This window comes from Euprymna scolopes, chromosome 33 (assembly GCF_053919585.1).
Source record: "Euprymna scolopes isolate OS-2025 chromosome 33, ASM5391958v1, whole genome shotgun sequence".
Lineage (NCBI taxonomy): Eukaryota > Metazoa > Mollusca > Cephalopoda > Sepiida > Sepiolidae > Euprymna > Euprymna scolopes.
In genome coordinates, this window is record NC_136514.1 from 55,953,192 (window position 1) to 55,967,185 (window position 13,994).

Below are 13,994 nucleotides of genomic sequence, written 5' to 3' on the forward strand. Positions count from 1 at the left end.
CCGGCATGGAGAACAGAATAGGAATGGCGATGAACAAAGAAAGAAAAGAAGTCAGTAAATGAATAAGAGACTGCTGGAGAAAACGGATTAAAGAATCCTGACTATGAATTTTATCAATACTTTCAAGACAGTTTAACCGCATAGACACTAATGGATGATAACGGATCAGGACAAATGTTTATTTTAGTATCCTGGATAAATGGCTATGACATCATCATCGTTAAGAAAATGGCGACCAGCCAATGTTTTATTTTCATTGGAAAGGCAAAGATGGGAGTCAGGAGAGGCCAGAATTGGGGAATAAGATGGATGGGAACAAGTTCAAATTCACAATAGTTAATTTTTTGCAATGATAGCTACTGAGGTGCAAGCTAGTGTATTGTCTGCGTGAATAGAATTGCTCTTGTTAGAATTCCTGCATTCGATTGCGTATCGATGTGCTACAGCTGTGTATAATAATGCTGTCCAGTCAATGTGTAGCCGTTTTAAAAGCATTCAATCCCTATAGCATCATGGTAATCACAGAATTTTGAATTGAAAGCCATGTTTAAGCATCTTGATGTTAGGAACGATATTCTCTTTGATGTGTCTACGACGGAGCCGGACATAAGAGACATCGTCACATGAGCTCACCAGCAAGGTCATTATTTTTAGCAAAATTTTCACTTTAATTTATAATTTTCGAGCATGTTCAGTTTTTTTTTTTTTTTTTTTTTTTTTTGTTTTTTGCTGATGTGCAGAAGGTGGGGTACGAGTGTCGTGATACTTGTTAAGACGGCCACGGTTCAGAAAGGTTGAGAAACACTGATAAACATGAATGCGCTTATTCGACCTACGCGTCTGAACACGTTTCATTAAAATGAAGCCTAACAAACCAAACGACCTAACACGGGATCGATTGAAAATTCTGCCTTGCACCGAAGCATAAGAACACTTTTGAAAAGGACACCGAATACAGCAAGGTCGGACCAATTAAGAAATATTTTAATTATGCTAATCCTATCAAATAAGGAATGCAACGGACAGTTGCCTCCGGTAAAACATACCGATTAAGAATTGAGTGGTCACAGAATTGCAGCAACAACCGAAATCGTTTTGACCTTCTCTAAGTCTAATGACCTTGCTGCATAACAATTAACTCACCAATATTCACAAATATTACGATTTCCATTTAGAAGTAAACTTAAATAACTAAACTTAAGCATGACAGACTAGCCGTCAAGTCAGTAGATAATACAAAAACCGGAAAATATAGATTACTCTTGTGAAACTGAAAACAAACAAAATATACAGCACTTAACTATTATAAAACGCAGGAAAATGTAATTATCTAGTGACTTTATAATTATAAAATGTGGAAACTGATTGTAAGAATTATTATATCTAAGTATCGTCTCATTGAATTAAAGATACAATTAAATAAAAAAAATGGCGGTTGATGATTTTTTTAGATGTTAACTAATTTAATATTAGTAGATATTATATAAAAAAAACTTACCCATCGAGTAAGAGTAAGTTTAGGGGTTGTCAGTCATACTTACGGTAAGTTATTTTTTAACAATTATAATTTCTATCAAATCTAATATATAAAAGACAAAATGTGTGTGTGTTTGCATGTCTCGCAAAAACTTTCGACAGAGCCGACAGATCCTCACGAGATCGGTATCGCTTTAAAGTCGACCCTTCGGACGACAAATATCGAAAAATTGGCCAAAAACATTAATTCTTTTATCCTTAACTGGGCAGTTTTCCACAAGTAGGAGTCGTTTTTTTCATTTTTTTTTCTTTTGTTTTTTCTTTTTGCTTCGGAATTTTTTCAAATCATCGAATCAGTTGGATTGGCTTCATTTAATTTCAGCGATCCGAACTTCTGGTCGTACGATGGAGACATCGGCAAAGACGTCACGTTATTTTTTTCCTCCTTCGCTTTACGGGTGCAAGCCTGCCTGCCTGCCAACTACCACTTTATTTATTATTATTATGTATCTCTCCCTACCCAAACTACCTACCGTTGCTTCGCCTCCTCCGCCCCGCCACTATTAATTTATTTTTTTTAAATCCTCCCCCCGGGTTTCTTACTCGACTCAAGCAACGCTGGGAACCCTGCTACTATACCATTTTTTAAACACCTTTTAATTCTATCCCCTGTGGATTCCTTACTACACCTCCACACACCCGGGAAACGCCGAGTACCCCCGCTAGTTTAATAATAAAAGAGTTGATCATCTATGTTGGATTCTAAGTGTAGTCAAAAGACAGATACTGGCGTTATCTCATATTGCAAAAAAAAAACAAAAAAAAACGTTAAACCAGTTTAAAAGCTCTCACACTCGTGAAAACGGAATAAATTTTCTTCCGTTTCGTAAACCTTATTTGTTATATATTTTGTTTATTTCATATTTCCCGGCTGTAAACTATACTGTACGAATGCCAAAACGCATCTTATAGACACGTGTTGACGTATTTCAGATTGGAACGAGATGATTTAATCCAAATTGTTATAACCTTGACGATTATCCTGAGTTGATCCATATTTCGCGCGTACGTACGAAGGGCGATGAAACCGAGCGTTTTAGGATTTTCAATGAAAACCACTCAAAATAGGTTTACCTTCGTTAAGATCATCAAGCACGAACTTCTACTCAAAGAGATGACGTCAAAATGATATCGGTAAGAAGACGCGCGCATGTTATTAAGATGCGCTCATGTTAGGATACTTGACCCCGTTGGATCACGGATAAATTTGTTGGTGCATACACAACTTTGAATTATACACAAACGAATTCTTAATATGCATTCATTCAATCTGTCAGTTTAGTTGTTAAAATGCAATTTAAAACTAAAATGTTACTATGACGGAAATAATATTTAAAACTCATGTTTGACAGACTTGAATATATTCAAACTCAAGTGTGGCGCCATGACCTTCTAGCTCAAGTCAAAATGTAGTGTATATTTTGATACTATACTTTTTTTCTGTTCGCTGAGTAAATTGGTGCCAACAAATCAGTGTGTTTGAAGAGACTGCCTTCCTTATATGAAATGCACACTACCGTGATGTTTTTCTTTTCTTCTAGCAAAACTTAGCCATGTTCTGAAAAATATAATAAAAAAAAACAAGTTTTCGCTACAAAACAATTAAACAAACCACCATGAATAAATATTTGAAGATATAAAGAACTTGGAACATTAATTTTTCTGCCAAAATGATTAAACTAAAAAATGATTGATATGCCGTAAACCAAAACATCCAAACAAAACACCATGAATAAATATTTAAAGATATAAAAACAACTTGAAACATAAATTTTGGGGGCCAAAATGATTAAACCCCAAGAAATTGATATGCCGTAAACCAAAACATCCAAACAAAAAATCATGAATATGAATTTAAAGATATAAAGAACTTGAAACATATTGGGGGGGGGACAAAATGATTAAACCCAAAAAAGGTTGATATCCCGTAAAACAAAACAGCCAAATAAAACACCATGAATTAACATTTAAAGATATCCAGCCAGCCAGCGCGGGCATAGTCGAGATTGAACTCACTACACGATTCTGTAGTGTAATTCAAATCTTGTTGGTAACAGAATATCTGATGCTTTTCCAGGGCTATCAAGGGTATTTTTTATCGTGTCGCCATCAATAGACGGTGTGCTTACCACGGCTTAAGAGAGTTCCATCTACCCTCGAAAGAAGGATAGGTTGCGCCAGTTTCTCAACCTGGTATTTTAGCTCGCGGTAAAGATATAAAGAACTTAAAGCATTGTACATTTTACGAAAATAACTGAATTAAAGGAAAAAAAAGTTGATATGCCGTAAAACAAAAAAACACCATAACACTATGGATAAAAATTTGAAGTTATAAAAAGAGGTAGCATGAACACTTTTTTTTTCTAAAATGACTGGATCCGACATAATATGACTGGATCCGACATAATATGACTGGATCCGACAAAAATGAACCGAAAAGGTTTGATAAGCCGTAAAACAACAATACTTTTGTCTAGTAAAAAATAAATCCTATTAGTTTGAGTTAAATTTTACTTTTGTTCCAATCCTGTGAACTAATGTGGAGCAACCAGTTTTTCATCACATTAAAAATCTGATTTTGTGTCTCGCTCCTTCCTAGTCTAGAGGGGGAGGGGGAGTAATATATAGAAATTGTCATATGACTGAAAGAAGAAAATAATTAATTTATTCATTTGCTTATTGCAGACTATTATCCTCATCTTTTTTAGTTGTTGTTTCACGACGTTTCGACCAACTATTCAATAGTCAATAATGAATTCTAATTAAATAATATATTATTTTCTTCATATTATTTGATTAATTGAAATGTTCATTTATTTATTCATTTATTTATTGCGAACTATTATCCTCATCTTTTAGCAGTTGTTTCGCGAGGTTTCGCCAACTATTCCTCTGACCTTCGTCAGGTGATAACCGCGACGGAATAGGAACTCTAAATCTTTATCGCCCTTCGGAGCCCATGGCGCAGTGGATAGGGAAGTTGAACCTCTACGGTTCCAGGTAAGCATTGTCTGAAGCTAACGGTTTCAATCCTACACAAAGCTGGCCAGAGGCTTAGTTGGCCAAAATGTGGTGAGACGACAACAATTATGGAAGGCAATAATTGCTGAGAATGCAGTTAGGAGGTGCGGACTTCTGTTGTTTCTGAGGCTTCGGATCTTGGTAACATTATTTTCCTTGTAAGAGTTAACTCTAAGACGACCAGATTTGGAGGCATAACGAACAATGCCGGTGTTTTTGTTGCTTTGCACAGTTATTCGTACCGTTTTCTCATCACATTTCAATTTGTAGCCAATTTCTCGATAGGATAAACCAGAAAGGTAGAGATTAATGAGCTTCTCACGAAGACTAAGAGAAATTCGAGGCATATGAACTAAATGTGATGTTGTATAACCTGAAATAACAGTAACAATCACGATTAAAGATTCTTCTTGCATAAAAGGTGAATATTTGTTGCTGTGGAGTTTCTTTTTGCCTTCTTGATTTGAAGTTAATTTTTTTTTTATTGACGCGAACACTAGGATACTTCAATTGAAAGTCAAATACGAACAGGTAAAATTATAGAGAAATAAAAAGTGAATCAAATGAGGTATATGTTATTTAAACAGTTACATTCTATTTAGCTTAAATTTGCGTTATTTTAAAAAATAACAAGAGCGGACATACTAGCATTTCAGCCCGGCGTTGCCCGGTATTTGGAGGTGTATGTTGAGCAAAAACAAAATTCAATTTTTGACAATTTGACCCCTGTTATGACGCCTTAACATTTATTGTTTTGGGCTCAAATCAAGTTATTAAGTTATATCCATGTCCAAAGAACCTATATCTAAAATTTCAAGTGTTTAGACCAAAAATTGTCAGAGGAGTTTGGTAAAGTTCTCAAAAGTCAAATCGTTGTCACATCGATTTCCCCAAATCTCAGTACCCTGTATATCAAATTTCGAATCTGTAGACTAAAAATTGACAGAGTTATTGCGTAGGGAAATGTACACACACAGAGACACACAGACACGTTCACTTATATATATATATATATATATATATATATATATATATATATATATATATATATATATATAACGCTTTCTCCGTGTTTTTTGCTTCATCATAAAATTAGAAAAGCAATACAATGACCTTTTGTCATATAATGTAAGGTTGGCAAATATTGACAAATAATTCATTGCCGGAAGGAAACCAGTGATGCGCGTTGTTTGTTTTTCACACACGTTGTAGCACGGAATTTATTTTAATTCGATTGTCGTGCCAGTGTTTTATTCTATTAGGCCTCCAGCAATAGCTTACAATAGAAAATTTACTGGTTTCTTTTTTATACTGACGTATATATGTTTTATTTAGATTTGTCAAGTATTGATCTCGTTCGACTGAAATCTGTTTGTCGTAAATTAAGTTTTCTTTTTAATCCGTTGATTAAAAAGAAAACCGTCTCTCTGACTCAATCAACTGCTTTTCTTATCAATCTTTTGAAACTTGTAAATTTTTTTCTGAATTTCTTAGATGAGGATTGATAATACGACGTGTTTCAATAAGTTTCCAAACGTTTTTCATACGGTCACTTTTATTGATAGTGCACACATGAAACTCGTGTCCCTTTGGAAATAATCTCCTCCGGCTGCAATGTACTTGTTGTGTCGTTCCAACAACTTCTGGAAGGCTCCGTTTAAGTCCTCTTGTGTGAGTGGGCTAATGACTTTCATCACATCTTTCATCTCCTCAATCGACTCATAACGATAGCCTCTGTGGTGTTCCTTGAGCTTAGGGAATGATCAAAAGTTACAGAGAACAAGGTCTGGACTATAGCGAAGGTGTGGCACTGTATAAATGCACTTCTTTGTCAAATAGTCTGTGACAAGGATGGAGATGTACACTGGTGCATTCGCGCAAATCCTTCGCATCTTCAGTTCCTTGCGAATAATTGCGTGTACAGTTCTTACAGTGGCATCAAAATGTGCATTTATTATCTCTAGACAAACAGCTGCTTTTATCCATGAACTTCTTTATTTGGCCAATCAATTCTGGTGTTCAGACCTTCTTACTCCTCCCACATTATTCCTCACAGATTTCCTGTCATCTTTGAATCTCTTATGCCACTCAAAAACTGATGCTAAGTTCATGTAAGAAGGCTCAAAAGCAGTATGAAGCATTTCATGCGTTTCTATGGCAAGTTTTCCAAGTTTAAAACAGGATTTTATTGCATATCGTTCTTCTAAAGTGCCCTCACGTCCGGGCTGCATTTTCGAAATTCACCAGCTGTGACAATCAAGCTTTAGTTGGGTGTATTCATATTTCTGCTGTAGCTCTTCACTTGACCCTAAAATTATAACAATTGGTGAGTCATCTCATAAGATATATAGCAATACCATACTGAATTTTCAAGAGTCTACGACAATTTTATATGCCTTTACAAAAAAGCCTGGAAACTTACTGGAGGCACCTTGTGTGTATTGTTCGGATTACAATTCTCATCTAAAGAGTTTTGTTCATGATATTTCGGCCGATGTAACCTCTTGCCTTGTTTCAAGTGTATATTGTCGAACACAAAATGTATGCTATTTCGAACGGGATCCTTTATTAAATAAACGCTAGTAGCATTCTGTCGTTTCATCTATTGCTGGGTAGACGTCATAAGCAATTCGCAGTTGTAGTGTGGCTATCGCCTGCATTGACGATTGAATTATCAACCTCCAAAAGGTTGCCAATTACAACTGAAATTTCACCAAACACTTGATCCGTTACGCTAGAGGTTATTGTAGAGAGAAAGATTCCCGAGTTCTACAAAATGCGTTTAAAGAAAATAACATCAATCGAAATATTGTGAAAATAGCATTCACAATAAAAATAGTAAAATAATAAAAACTTCTTAATGGCTCAACTGACTTTCTATCAGCAGTTTTATACTTGAAGCGAGACTCGACGTTGCCCGGGTATTGAATGATGATCAGCCATTGTTTCACATTCCCATATTTTTATTGTCATCAAAATTATGATCAAATTATCAATTTAATCAAATCGATTGATTGATTGGTCTAGTTGGAGACTCACTGTGGTGCATCGGGAGGAAGCTTCAAATGCCTCCTCTCAGTGACTTAGTCCACAATACATTGAAGTCTAGATTGCCTATTGATTTTATAAAATGATTTTTTATATATAACAGATTGGATTAAAGTTTAAAATGCAAACGTCAAGTAGCATGCTTCATTTGTGCTCTAAAGAAAAACATTCATTTCGAACGCGCTTCTGTAATATCTAAGATAACTGCCGGGCACATATAACACTTTCATGTGAAATTTCATAATAATGGGCCCAACCGTTTTCAAGTGCATAGGGAACGAACTCGCCCATACACACAGACACACACAAGGAGAAAAAGTTCCTATAAAATAATTGTAGAGATATTTATTTTTCTGAACTTTGGAAATGAGGATAACTTTGGAGATGAGGATAACTTTGGAGATGAGGATAACTTTGGAGATGAGGATAACTAATGTGCATTATGTGGATTCTTCGGACTACTGTGTTTATCTTAATAACATTTCGACCGATGTAACGTCCGACCTTCTTTAATTATATCTCAACAATGGTGCTTGTTGGAAAGAATCTGTTTGCTCTTTTTTACAACGAACAACCTAAATCCAATGCAAGTGTTTGAATATGAATAGACTATTCTTCATTGAAAAAAAAAATTAAAATATTTTTTCTACCATTCACCAAAAAGATCCGTTGTTAAGTTACACTTGAAGAAGGCCGGATATTACGTCGAGCGAAACGTGTGAGAATAAAACTCAAGATGGGAACAGTAGTGCAAACCATCCAAATATTACATTGTATACGTACTTCTGTTAAACTGTCTATCCGCTTACACACACACACACACACGCACTCATATACAGATAGATAGATAGATAGATAGGTGGATATTGATATAGATATAGTATGTTTATTGTACAAACATTATTGATTACATATGTGTATACATGTTTCAATGGAATCTCAATTTAGAGAGACCACCCTCACAAGACCAATTAAAAGGAGCGACACTGAAGTCAAAATCAGGATCCATATATTTTTTTATATAAAAATACATATGGGTGTGACTTAAACTCTGGAGAAGGAGGTGGGGGTAGTTTGTGGGTACGGGTAGGTGAGGTTAGGGAAAAGATAAGAGTAGGGAGTAAAAGGGGGTAGGAGAAGGGAAATATAATCCACACTGGTCAATTCAGCTGGGAGTATATTATAATTTTATGAAATAAGTGTCTATACTTTAACCCCAAAGTGGCTTTAGGGCCGTTAATTTATTGTAGACTTTCTGTATATTTAATGCGTTAATACATTTACTTCGACGCATTATTATTTCTTTAATTTTACCAATGAAGTTAGTTATTATGTCAAAAATGTCTCTATATAATCAAATAAACAACTTGTAACATATGTACGATTATTTGTATATAATTTAAATATCTATATTGTAATTGGAGTTGCATTCTTTATATATATATATATATATATATATATTATTATTATTATTATTATTATCATTATTATTATATACATATGGGTATATATATATATATATATATATATATATATATCCAAACCAAAAAATCATTATATATATATTTATATATATATATATATATATATATATATATATATATATATCATTCAAACACTACCGTGTTTGAATATGTGGTTAAGTGGAAGTTTTAATCATTTAGAACTCCTTTAAAGCTTTACCGCTCACCCATTTTTCGACCAAATATCAAACAATCATTACAATTTATAGATTACATTCTCAGCTTAATGTGAAAAAAAAAAAAAAAATTTTCGTTCAGTAAAACAAAAGTTCAAAATCGTAAAAAAAAACGTAAAGAGGTGAGCGACGTTTTTTTATGACTGGTGTCCATAGCAACCACGTCGCTTCAGAGACTACTGTTGCTACCAATTCACCGCTCTCGCGAAAAGAGAAGTAATAAGTGAAACAGAAAGAAATGAAATGATAAAAGGGAGATGATTGAGGGGGTTTTATTGAAAGCAGACGAATGCTGTACATATGTGTATGCTATATTTATGGGGGGAAAATAAGACTGAAATTATACAAAGAACGAGTGAATTTACTGGAAGCCTGGAAAAATCATGGATAACAATAGAAAAATGGGAGCATAAAAAGTAATATCATTAAGCTTAAACATGGAAAAATAAAGAACTAGTTGTTAAAACTGGAAAAGAAAAGGAAAAAATATTCTAGTAAAATATATAATAAATTTATAACTAAAAATATTGCAGCATTCAGAATTTTTTTAAATTCAATTTATGACATTATATAATCATTATAATATTTTTAAAATAATATGTATGCCGCTACCCATGTGGGGGTACCGAATTGGTTAAAGGGAAAATTATTCCCAACTCGCATTTAGGTAAAAATGCACTTCCGTAAATAATTGAATTCATTCAAGACGTATTGCAAAAACAAAAAGAAATAACACCCACCCACCCACACACACACACACACACACACACACACACACATATATATATATATATATATATATATATATATATATATATATATATATATCATGATTATTATTAATGATTTATTATTTAGTTTCCAAGCTGGAGATCCACTGAAACCGCTGTGTTAAGTGAAGAGTACTCGATGAAGGACTGTGCAGATATATATATATACATATATATATATATATATATATATATATATATATATATACTAGCAGTTCCGCCCGGCTTTGCTCGAGCCCTATGTACTGTTCATAATATTATGTGCATATGTATGTATTAAAAAGTGTGAATATGTAAAGTAATGCCTTTCTGTATAATAGTCTTCCTTAACTACCATAGCGAAAAGACAGACAGACATTTTCACTTTTATAGATAGATAGACAGATTAGATGCAATATATAGTAATGATTTAAAAAGGTATAAAAAGGACTCATGCGCTAACACCGAGAATCGAAACCAAAACGTTTAGCTCACAATTTACTTTTCATCTGCCGTCAATGACTGGGCTATGAAAACATGTTTAGCGCAAGGCAAAAATTAAAACATGAACCAATAGCTACTACGTTATGCATTCGTAATGCTGGCGTTCGACTTTCACCTTGAAAATGTCATTTTTTCTAATTTTCACACTTTTTCACTTATTTCTCTGGGCTGAAACCCAAATATAAAGTTTAACATGGATTTAAATGCCTTATATACGAAGTTTCATGTCTGTAAACCAAAACCTCTAGGAGGAGTTTGGTAGGCAAAATTTCTTAACCAAAAATATATACGTATACATAAATATATATGGAAACAATTTTGTGTTTACTATAAACTTTTTACGCAAATATTATGCAAGTATAAATCATGTAGAATATCTGCATGAATATAATTACACGTAATAGTTAATTAAAGATGATTATCCTATAAGAAAACCGAAGCAACTAATAGGGAATTAACTAAAATGAATGTTTAAAAGAATATGCAAATAGACTAGATCTTTAGCTAGTGAATGCAATTCCACAACCTATATGTAAGAAAGTTGTATTTTCTTTTTAAGTAAATAAAAAAGAGGGGTTTTAATATGAATATCAATACATACAAAAGTAAAACGATTTTATGGGAATATATATATATATATATGTGCATATATATATATATATATATTTATTGTCCCTTTAGTAAGTTGTAATCAAGTAATTATAATACTGACTGCTTGTTCTAGTTATGGACAAAATCCAGTCTACGATCTTCATTCTGTAAAATATCTACATTTTAAGACTTTCGAGGTTTTATCAGGAAATTAATACTGAGTGAATGTTTGCTTAATTAATGTCGAATTCAATCCACATTAAAATATGCACAGAGATCACATAGATACTCATTACGTTAAAGAGCGCATAAAAGTTTATCTAATGTTAGTTTTGAAGCATGCATGTTGGCATAAACTGAACTGAAAGTGTAATCTTTAGCAAGACGGTTAACGAATACAACGAAAATATTTTCCTTTGTCAACATATTTATAATATAATTTTTTTTCGTCGTGGGAATCTCTCCGCATAGATGTAAAACAGTGCGATTTTCTAAAATAAATAAAGAAACATAAAGCAAGGTTCTAACAATAAAACTTCAAAAGATGGCCGTCAAATACGTAAAATAATTTTACTAAAAACAAACTTGATTTACTGTTTATATGTTTACTAGACGTTTTAACCGGTTAAAAACGAGCAAAAGTTATAGCGCGTTGATTAAAATAGTATTTTATGCAAAAGTTAGAGTAAATATGGTATTCTAGTTACTAATCCCTGTTTATCTTTAATTGTGCTTCGAACGGATACCATAATAATTTGTTCGCTGCACTTTATAAAAAAGATCCATACAAAATTTCAGCTTGATCAACCCAATAGTTTTTTAGAAGACGTCTAGAGTAAATGTGGTATTGTGGTGAATAATTCGTGTTAATCCCTAACCGACACTATAATAATTAGTAAGGTGCACCATATAATAAAAAGGTTTATACAAAATTTCAACCAGATCGGGCGAGTAGTTGCCGAGAAAATGTAGAATGAACAGACAGACAAACAAACTACGAAAGTATAAGGATTTACGATTTTTTTTTTTTTATTGCCGATAGTGAAAATTCATATTATTATATGAATGTTGTCCGGTCATCTAAAAGAGAAAGTTTTAAAAAATGGCGTAACTTGTGGTTCTTCTTATTATCTTGAATAAAGAGTTTTAAAAAGGTTTAAGAAACTCCGGTATCGATAAGATCATCTGATTAAAGATGCCAATTTAAAATCTGCATTTTTGCCACCATTTAACTGTGAAGCTGCGGCACACATAGAGAATCAGAGACACACAGACAACTTTGCTTTATATATAAATATCACTGAAAATAAGTTCTGATTTAGTGAAATCCAAATTCATTAATTGAACAATTTGATTAAAAGTTGTTTTTTTGTTGACTTTATTGAAAGTTTTTGATTGATTTTTTTTATATTTGTCTTTTTGTCTGGAACGATACGTTTCTAATTGTGTGTTGTTTACAAGTGACTGACGTTGGTAGCAGAATTAACCCTTTTTTTATTCGAAAAATGAATTCTACCTTTTAATTTTTCTTCAGAAATTACAAGAAAGAAGAGCACCTACAGTGATAGACGCAATACAATACATTGGATAGGGTAAGTAATAGCATCTATTTTTTTGTGATTGTTTGGTTGGTGGTTATTTTTACGGCATATCAACCGTTGTTCATTATATGCTGAAACCGTACAATGTTTTGGATATGGTTCGTTTCTATATTAATGTATTTAGTTAGTACACAGCTCTGGCCAAATGCTTTTTCAAAACCAGAAAATAAAACTTGAGTACAGATAGCAATTATTTTTACCCTACCATATAAAACTGATAATGCAACTCATGTTCAAGTAAAATATTATTTACATTTAGATGTTTAATAAATGCATTATTTAATGTGCCTTCTTTTATTCTTCAATGCGAGTTTTATTCGCGTTGGCATTGATTTAATGACTGTTTCAAATCGGTAGATGGTAGATGAGTTTTATGGGGCATTTAAGGGATGATTCATTGCTGGTACGGATTTCGTTGGTCTGATTGGCAAGATAGTAGTCGGCAATTATTGAAAGGGTGGTCCAGTAGTTGTGCAGAAACCTTAGATAAAACACTACTCCAACGGTTGTTGACAAATATATAAGTGCTTCTACAGCCAATAAAATTTACTTTCGAACCTACCTGCATAATATTTTGGTGTTTTAACTTATTTGAAAGCTTTTATTCAGTTCTAAAAAGAAAGTGTCGACATGATAAATTACAGAAAAGATAATGGTATATCTGTGTATGTATCAGCCAGTCACGGCTAGTGTAAGCGTAAAATCTGTGACACGTGTAGACTTCCTCCCTGTTCGACTGGCTGTGGTGGTACGTCTAGATATTTAAAAGGAAAATAGGTATCCTTTCCTCTTACGATGTTGCGATTGTGATGGTGTTGCTCCTAGGATGTAATATAGTATTTTATTATTCCGATTGAATGTGTCTGTAAAGTTACATAAAATAGTGATTGTAAACCTAGCTGTATTGAATTTGTGTGTGGCATCTGTTGTTGCAAACTTACAAGACATTTTTCCAGAGGGGAATTGCTGCAGTTACTTAATTAATATATAGATATAGATAATAAAGAAAAATAATTTTTATTTTTTATGGTGTTGCAAAACTTTTTCCAGGGATCTTGCAAACATTGTTGTCATGGAAACGAACTTGTATTTAATAAAATCCATACTCCTTTCCACAGTCTAACCATATTAAGTACAGTAGAACTCCGTGATACGGCATTACAATTAGTAACCACATAAGTACAGTATATAATATACATGTATATAATCAAATAACATTATAAATAACATCATAAGGCAAGGCAA

General features: G+C 33.1%; 1 protein-coding gene across 2 annotated transcripts in view; it reads left to right on the top strand.

Moving 5' to 3' along the window:
• Positions 1-13,994, top strand: part of LOC145258224 (GTP-binding protein Di-Ras2-like) — a 606,981-nt gene that overhangs the window by 429,926 nt on the left and 163,061 nt on the right. For both annotated transcript variants that reach the window (XM_080116175.1, XM_080116174.1), the window contains one exon: positions 12,683-12,740. The gene's annotated coding sequence lies outside the window, so the exon portion shown is untranslated. The remainder of the gene's footprint in view (positions 1-12,682; positions 12,741-13,994) is intronic.